At 38.1% G+C, this 8,924-nt stretch overlaps 1 non-coding gene across 1 annotated transcript; it reads left to right on the forward strand.

Annotated features, from left to right (window-relative positions):
* The first annotated feature begins 99 nt into the window (after window positions 1–99).
* TRNAK-UUU (transfer RNA lysine (anticodon UUU)) lies at window positions 100–172 on the forward strand. Its single transcript has one exon. It is a non-coding gene; the product is annotated as a tRNA-Lys (tRNA).
* The last annotated feature ends 8,752 nt before the right edge of the window (window positions 173–8,924 follow it).

Here is an 8,924-nt window from a genome sequence, read left to right on the forward strand (position 1 = left end):
CACCACTGATAAGCTGTACAATGGTTGAACTTTATTATGTTGTTTATTAAAAACGGTAGTATTATAGAATCAATTAGGTAAAGCTTCAACGTCGACGAAGCCCGGATAGCTCAGTCGGTAGAGCATTAGGCTTTTAACCTAAGGGTCCAGGGTTCAAGTCCCTGTTCGGGCGATTAATTATTATTTTCATGCATTACAGGAAATCAAAAATTACGTGAAATTTTTAAAATTAGCCTCTTGTAATATCATTGTATCTCAAATCCACCAAATTTAATTGAAATTGTACTTTTTTTATCTTTTTTTTATCTCTCGACCCTGATTTTTGAAATATGTTAACGTTCTTTTAATATGGATTAAGTAATATCCATGATATTCACAGCAATTTATAACGGTGATTTTCGTGTGTATACAGGTAAAATGACTCCTCATAGCTTTCGTTGCTTTGGCGAAAAAAAAAAAAAACAATCTTCAGTTCAAAATTACATAAAATGTTGGTGCATTGCTCAGACACCTCTTCGTGGCTAAAGTGATTAAGATGTGAGAGAAATTGTTCAAATATACTTGCGTGTACACCAATGCTAGGAGTTTAGTAAATAAATTTGATGAATTTGAGATATTGCTCAAAACATCAAAGATATTGTTGGGATTTCAGAGACGTGGTGTCACACAGATATAAGGGATGCAGAACTGGAATTTGAGGAAGTACAATGTGTACAGAAAGGATAGACAGGATAGGAAGGGGGGGAGGGGTTATACTATTAGTTAAGAAACACATAAAATCCAAGGGAGTGAAGCCAGTCGACATCGCTGGACAGTGCAGTGTCGAGTCAGTTCGGTGTGACATAAGCATTGGGAGATCAAAATTGAGAGTAGGAGTGTGCTATAGGCCTAATGACTCTGATGAATATAATAAGGAACTGTACAGCGAAATAGAGTGGGCCAGTAAATCAGAGAGTCTTATAATGGGAGATTTTAATTTCCCAGATATTGACTGGAATTTGGGGGCTGGTCACTCACACACTAGCAAGGCTTTTGTGGATTTATTGGATGATTGTTTTCTACATCAGCATGTTCGGGAGGCAACTAGAGGGAGTAATACTCTTGATTTGATTATCAGCAGCGATTCTTCATGCGTTAAGAATCTGCAGATAAATGAACCACTAGGTGGCAGTGATCACAGTGTGCTGAAGTGGGATTTATTCAAAGAGGTAACTACCATCAGGGGTAAAGGGAAGGGTTATTGCTTCCGTAAAGGCGACTACGATGGACTGAGACAGTATTTAAATTCTATACAGTGGGACCAACTGATGATGTTACCAACAGCAAATGCAAAATGGGAAGCATTCAAAGAACTTATCTTGGAAGCTACTAGGCTTTACATACCAAATAAGAAATATTGTTCAAGGTTTAGGCCTAAATGGATGTCAGATGAACTAATGAGGCATATGGCAGAGAATAAAAATGCATGGGATACTTACAAATTAACACATCACACAGAAGCCTATGATAGATACAAGTTGATCTGTAATCAAGTTACAAATGAGGTTAGGCAGGCGAAGGCAGATTACGAGAAATCCTTGGCAAAGGATGCGAAGAAAAACAGCAAAGAGTTCTTTACTTATGTAAACTCTAGAAGGAAGGGGATGAATCAGATTGGTCCACTTGATATCGATGGGTCAACTGTTGATGATCCTGCTCAGGTAGCCAACAAACTAAATGAATATTTTGCATCGACATTCACACATGAGGAGTTATTCAGCGAGGGGAATGCCAGAGGTGTATTCAACTCTAGCAGTAAGCTACAGAATCTTGAAATCACTGGGAGTAAAGTGGAGGAGAAACTGTTGAAGATAAACACAAGAAAGGCACCCGGGGTGGATGGGATCTATCCAGTTATATTAAAGGAGGCAGCAAAGAAAGTAAGCAAACCCTTAGCCATAATTATGAGACCTTCCTTGGACTCAGGGGAGGTACCCATAGACTGGAAATGTGCAAATGTGACCCCAATTCACAAAGGAGGATCAAAGGCTGACACAAGTAATTATAGACCTGTGAGCTTAACTTCTGTTCCAGGAAAATTAATGGAGGCACTGGTTAAAGAAGCACTGCGGGATCATCTAGACAAGACTTCAGTTATAGCTCAGACACAGCATGGGTTTGTTAAGGGGAAGTCTTGCCTGACCAATTTGATTGGATTCTATGATGTGGTCACAAAAGAATTGGATGCAGGGAATAACTATGATATTATATACTTGGATCTTAGAAAGGCTTTTGATACTGTTGCACATGGAAGACTGCTGCACAAATTGGAGCAGTGTGGCATTGGAGGCAAATTGCTGCTATGGATAAAGGGGTGGTTGAGGGGGAGAAGACAGAGAGTGGTAATCAATGGACACTGCTCATCGGGGACTAATGTTACTAGTGGAGTCCCTCAGGGCTCAGTGTTGGGTCCATTATTGTTTTCTGTATTTATAAATGATATTGATGATGGTATATCAAGCTTAATGTACAAGTTTGCAGACGATTCAAAGGTTGGCAGGGTTGTCAAGGACACTACTGACACTATGCTGCTGCAACAGAGGATCTGGAAAGGTTGAGCAGATGGGCTGAGAGGTGGCAAATGAAGTTTAACATTGACAAATGTAAAGTACTACACATGGGAAACAGCAACCCCAGACAACGTATCAACTCTGTGGTACTACACTGACAGTGGTAGAGAATGAAAGGGACTTGGGGGTTGTTGTGCAGGCAGATATGAAGTTCTCTGAGCAGTGCAGACGGGCCGCAAGAGTAGCTCATGGAGTATTGTCAATGATATACAGGAATTTTTCCAGCAGGGATAAGGAGGTAATTATTCCATTGTATAAGGCAATGGTCAGGCCACACCTAGAGTACTGTATATAGGTCTGGAGGCCTCATTTCAAGAAGGATGTAGAGCTGCTGGAACGAGTACAGAGAAGGGCAACAAGATTCGTGAATGGAACAAAGGGGTGCTCTTACGAAGAAAGGCTTAAGTTTTGCAAATTACAGTGTCTGGAGACTAGGCACCAGCGAGGTGATCTGATAGAGGTGCATAAAGCCTTGAATGGTTTGAGTATGCTGAATGCTGATGGGATTCTTCCTCTAGCTCAGAATAAACACCTGAGAGGGCATAAATTCAAATTGAGGAAGGACAGATGTAGGAAATGAGACGTGAGGAAATTTGCCTTTAGCCAGCGGGTGGTTGGTTGGTGGAACAGACTTCCATCCCTTGTAGTGGAGGTTGATAGCCTAAATAAGTTTAAGGCTCAGCTGGACAGGTATTTTGAACAAACAGAGGAGTGAAGTGGAAGTGGGGTTTTTTTTTTTGGCTGATGCTGCATAAGCTTGCTTTCTTGCATCAAATGCCTCTACTAATGCTAATGCTAATGCTAAAATGAAGAATAATTCACATCGCAATTGAAATTGTCTTCCTCACTCTGATTCAGGACAAAGTGGTTGATGACTCTTCTATTGACGTAGTTCTCTTTTGAAATCTTTCACTAAAATTTGATTTTTCGGTATCTGTCTTTAAGAATTTGTTTTTAATCCGTTTTCCGCGTATTGTTCTTTATTTTTACTGTATATTTGTAATAATAAAGTTTTATTTTATACTTTCACCTTTCGTCGGTAATGTCCTGATTTGTTTCACTCATTGCGTTGTATTTTATAATTTTATTTGATATTTCAAATGATCTTTAAATGGAACATCCTGATGACTCAAGACGGTTCTAACGGTTCTTTGTTCAGGTGACGTTATATTTCGGTGTATTACATTTCGAAATTCTTTCTGGGGACGTACGGTTCTCATCGGTAGCTTTTTTCAAACATCAAGAAGTGACAGTATAATTATAAAATACAAAACTGAGTCCCAACGTAGGTGCGCCTATGTATTACAGACTTCTCAAGATGCGATGCAATGTCCAAATTAATATCCATAACATTTCTGCAACACGACAACATCAAATTCATATTGGCATGCTTATTTAACGTTTTCGTCTTTTCATAGGGAATTTTTTCTGGTATTTTACAAGAGGTGGAGGGAAGGAGAAGTATGGTCTCAGATATTCATTGTTTTCAGTTGATTATAACGATTACTCTTTTTTCTGCCTTTCCTATTAGAGGATAATTAATAATTAGCACTACGATTAATTTTATTAATGTAAAACTGAAATGAATGATTTCACTGATTGTCTAATTGCAATTTTCGAAATTCTATGGCATTCAGGGAATTGTTATATCACACTATTATATTATATCAGGAGGGTGGAAGCAGGTGAAAACAGACCTGATATAGATATATGATGTATAATTATTTGATAACACGGAGCCGAAAAAAAGTAATACCGTCGCCCGAACAGGGATTTGAACCCTGGACCCTTAGGTTAAAAGCCTAATGCTCTACGACTGAGCTATCCGGGCAATCATTCGTTTTCGAAAATAATATTTCGAGATGGACACCTTTCATTCTTTCATCAACCAGAAAGGAAATTTCTTTTAGAATTTCCAGTCGATACATTTTATTTATGTGAGTCTTTTTACACATTCTTTTACTTGCTAAAAAATCTAAACACAAAATCATATCATACCAAGGTATGCATTTTTCATTGTCCTGTTTACAATCGAGAATTTTTTTTTTAAAGATAAAGAAAATTTTGTTCAAAACATAGCCAGCACAGATGTGTGAAAAACAAAAAAAATTAAAAATGCATTATTTGTTAATAAATTATTATAAGTCATATGGTGCAAGTAACCTGAGGTTTATGCTGCATCAGCCAAAAATAATTTCTGAGTTACCCTGAGAGAGAGAGAGAGAGAGAGAGAGAGAGAGAGAGAGAGAAGTAGAAGGGATTAGTGAAGAAAGAGAAAAATGGTGATATCGAGCTCAGGATCCTTGGTGTGCCAAGCCCTTATTCAATGTAATGTAGAAACTGTAGTACGTGCAGGTACTTTGCTTCTGTTTTTTGTGCAGTTTTAGAACAATTCCTGCTACTAATTAACTAAAATGAACGGATTATACCTATAGAGATTTTATTTCATTGCAATTCTGAAAGTGATAATATTTGTGAAAGTCCATAATGTATGAAAAAAAGGAATTTTGTTCGCCCGAACAGAGACTTGAACCCAAACCCTTGGTTTAAAAGCCTAATACTTTTAAAAGTATTAGGCTTTTAAATGCTCTACCGTTTGAGCTATGCGGGCATATATCAGACTCTACTTATCTGAATTTACTAAGTAGTTTTAAAAATAAATAAATGTATTTAACATTTCTTAATGATTTTTATATAAATTAATACCTAAAATGCTGTTTTATTTAGCAGCACGTGCTGTACTTAGAAATATTAATCATACAGATTGCATAACTGTGTTATGTCTATAACATATACTATAATAATAAACTTTGCCAAGGACAAAGGGGTGTTTGTTCCATTGTATAGAGAAATGGTCGAGCCGCTTCTGAAGTACGGCATATACACATGCATACCACCCTTTACGAAGGATGTGGATCTGTTGGAAGTGATGGGAGAGTAGTAGCTGGATTAGTTATGCACACGAAGGACATTTTCTTGCCAGGATGTACTGATATTCTGTGGATTGTAAACTATGCATCTAGGCGATGACATAATTGAAGTGCATAACGTTTTAACAGGATTAAGTAATGATGGAATCTTTATCCATTGTCAGATGAAACCGACAAGGGAGACATGAGTTTAAATTGAAAAAGGATGGTTTGCAGAGATGATGTACGAAAATTATTATTCAACTAAACGGTTAGCAATTGTTCGGGGGAGAAACAAATCTTGTTCAGATAGTTTGAATGATTTTTATTTTATTTCATTTTTTTTTTTTTGTTATGAAAGCCCCAAGCAAAAAAATATTAGAACCTATTTGAGTTGAGAAGACAGAAGATACTTGTTGTCATTAGTTTTTGAATTGCACTAAATTATAATTTTCAAGAAATTCATGTGAAGGAAGCTTATTCCAGAAAACCCAGTTTGAAAGGATAAATGAGGAAGAAGAATAGTTGGTTCTGCGGACTTTCAGCTGGACCGTAAATGAATGTTCACTGGTTGGGGCTTGTGTTCGGAAGAGAGAAAAGGGGAATTTCAGATGCAGAACATTACCCATGGACGTATCGACAGAAAACATTTGCAGCAGAAAGGGAACATCTCTTGGAGAATCCACTTTCTACAGATATGGAAGAACAGTTTGGGAAAATTATTGGATGCAATCGGATTATTTGGTATTTTATTATTTTTTTTTTTTTTTTAGGAGCATTAGCAACTAAGGCCATATTGCTCCGGTGATATGCAGTGGACATTCCCGCTCTGACCTTTCCGCATCCTCCGTATTTGGTGGTCACGGGCTGTAACCCCGCTCTAATCAAGAAGCGTGTGCTACACAATACTTTTCCTGCCCACCTGGCTACGGAGGCGCCCGTGCAATTAAGTGCTCTGTGTGTGTGTTTAACATGTTGTGGAGTTTCTCCACCTCCCGTTATAATTTTGAATAGATTGCCAAAAAAAATTATAAAATACAGTGTGCACATTAAATCAACGAAAGCCAACATAATTGAGTTATGGAAATGATAGGACCATTTTGCTTTACTGAATTACGAACTCATCAATAAGGCGAAGTGGTCCACCATACTTGAAAAAAAGGGGGGGGGGGAGGGAACAAGATTATGTAAAAATAAAATAAATTTTCTGTTTATACTCGGAGAAGACCACACAGGGTCAGAGAAGTTCGTAGGATAGAGCTAATACAAAACCTTCTATAGTACACTGCTCGACAAAATTAGCAGAACACGTAGAAAATGTGGTGTAATTCGCGCAACTTGCGATGAAGAGGGACAAAATTTAATGTGGGGCTGTACCATAGAATAAAGATGAAATTAAAAGATAGTGAGAAAGTTCGAACAGATATAAGGGGCATTTTTTTAATATAAATGCGCATTTATATAAATTGTACAACAATTACCGAAAATGTTACATTACACAAGACGATCGAAAATATTATACATTCACCCTAACAGGGATTTGAACCCTGGACCCTTAGGTTAAAATCCTAATGCTCTACGACTGAGCTATCCGGGTTCTTACTTTTTGTTTTGTCTTTAATATTATCCATATTTTTATCATCTAGTGTCCAAATAAGATACTCTTTTTCACTACTTTCTTGTCTACGTCCAGCTGAATATCTCTACAGCAAATATGCATTCGAGATCTATGCATTTTCAAACTACTTCCCCAAAATTGTAAATGAGGTTAAATTGTATGTCCTCTTAATACCTTTCTCCTTTACAGTAAAGGCGAGGGATATCTGGTCAGCATGACAGAGGTATTTATATATATCGATTAGCTCTTCTGAAATTAAGCAATAGGCCCGATAAGTCTTATTGAAAAAAAGCCGTGAATTTGAAAGTGTCTGCAATTCTGCCCAGACACGATAGGAGGGAGTATATGATGAGAGCCCTGTCGATCAGTTCGGCCCTGGAAAGATTGTGCAGGGCTCAAGGGGTAGAATTTTTTTCAGCCTGGTCTGTACTTGTTAACAGGAGAGACTGCTTCTACAGGGATGGAATAAATTTAAATAGAAAGGGTGCAACAATGTTTGCTGATGCCATCGAGGTAGTATTAGGTGGGTCGGAAAACTGCTAGATTGGGGGGGGGGGGTACAAGGACTAATAGATTAACAGTAGCCACTGGCAGAGGAGAAAGTGATTCTTGCACTGCTTCTATTGGATTGAGCAGCAGCCTGGAAAATAAGATGCAGGATATTTCAGAGACTGCTGGGAATCATTGGGGTACAAGTAAACACATGGGTTGTGTTAGGGTGGCTAAGAGGAAGAGCAGGTGCATGTATACTTGCGTGTACACCAATGCTAGGAGTTTAGTAAATAAATTTGATGAATTTGAGGTATTTCTCAAAACATCAAAGGCAGATATTGTTGGGATATCAGAGACGTGGTGTCACACAGATATAAGGGATGCAGAACTGGAATTAGAGGAAGTACAATGTGTACAGAAAGGATAGACAGGATAGGAAGGGGGGGAGGGGTTTTGCTATTAGTTAAGAAACACATAAAATCCAAGGAAGTGAAGCCAGTCGACATCGCTGGACAGTGCAGTGTCGAGTCAGTTTGGTGTGACATAAGCATAGGGAAATCAAAATTGAGAGTAGGAGTGTGCTATAGGCCTAATGACTCTGATGAGTATGATAAGAAACTGTACAGAGAAATAGAGTGGGCCAGTAAATCAGAGAGTCTTATTATGGGGGATTTTAATTTCCCAGATATTGACTAGAATTTGGGGGCTGGTCACTCACACACTAGCAAGGCTTTTGTGGATTTATTGGATGATTGTTTTCTACATCAGCATGTTCGGGAGGCAACTAGAGGGAGTAATACTCTTGATTTGATTATCAGCAGTGATTATTCATGCATTCAGAATCTGCAGATAAATGAACCACTAGGTGGCAGGGATCACAGTGTGCTGAAGTGGGATTTACTCAAAGAGGTAACTACCATTAGGGGTAAAGGGAAGGGTTATTGCTTTCGTGAAAGCGACTACGGTGGTCTGAGACAGTATTTAAATTCTATACAGTGGGACCAACTGATGATGTTACCAACAGCAAATTCAAAATGGGAAGCGTTCTAAGAATTAATCTTGGAAGCTACTAGTTTTTACACACCAACTAAGAAATATTGTTCAAGGTTTAGGCCAAAATGAATGTCAGATGAACTAATGAGGCATATGGCAGAGAAGAAAAATGCATGGGATACATACAAATTAACACGTGACACAGAAGCCTATGATAGATACAAGTTGATCTGTAATCAAGTTACAAATGAGGTTAGGCAGGCGAAGGCAGATTACGAGAAATCCTTGGCAAAGGATGCGAAG

Source organism: Mastigoproctus giganteus, chromosome 9 (assembly GCF_048544385.1).
Source record: "Mastigoproctus giganteus isolate SK-2022 chromosome 9, ASM4854438v1, whole genome shotgun sequence".
In the NCBI taxonomy this organism is placed as follows: Eukaryota; Metazoa; Arthropoda; class Arachnida; order Uropygi; family Thelyphonidae; genus Mastigoproctus; species Mastigoproctus giganteus.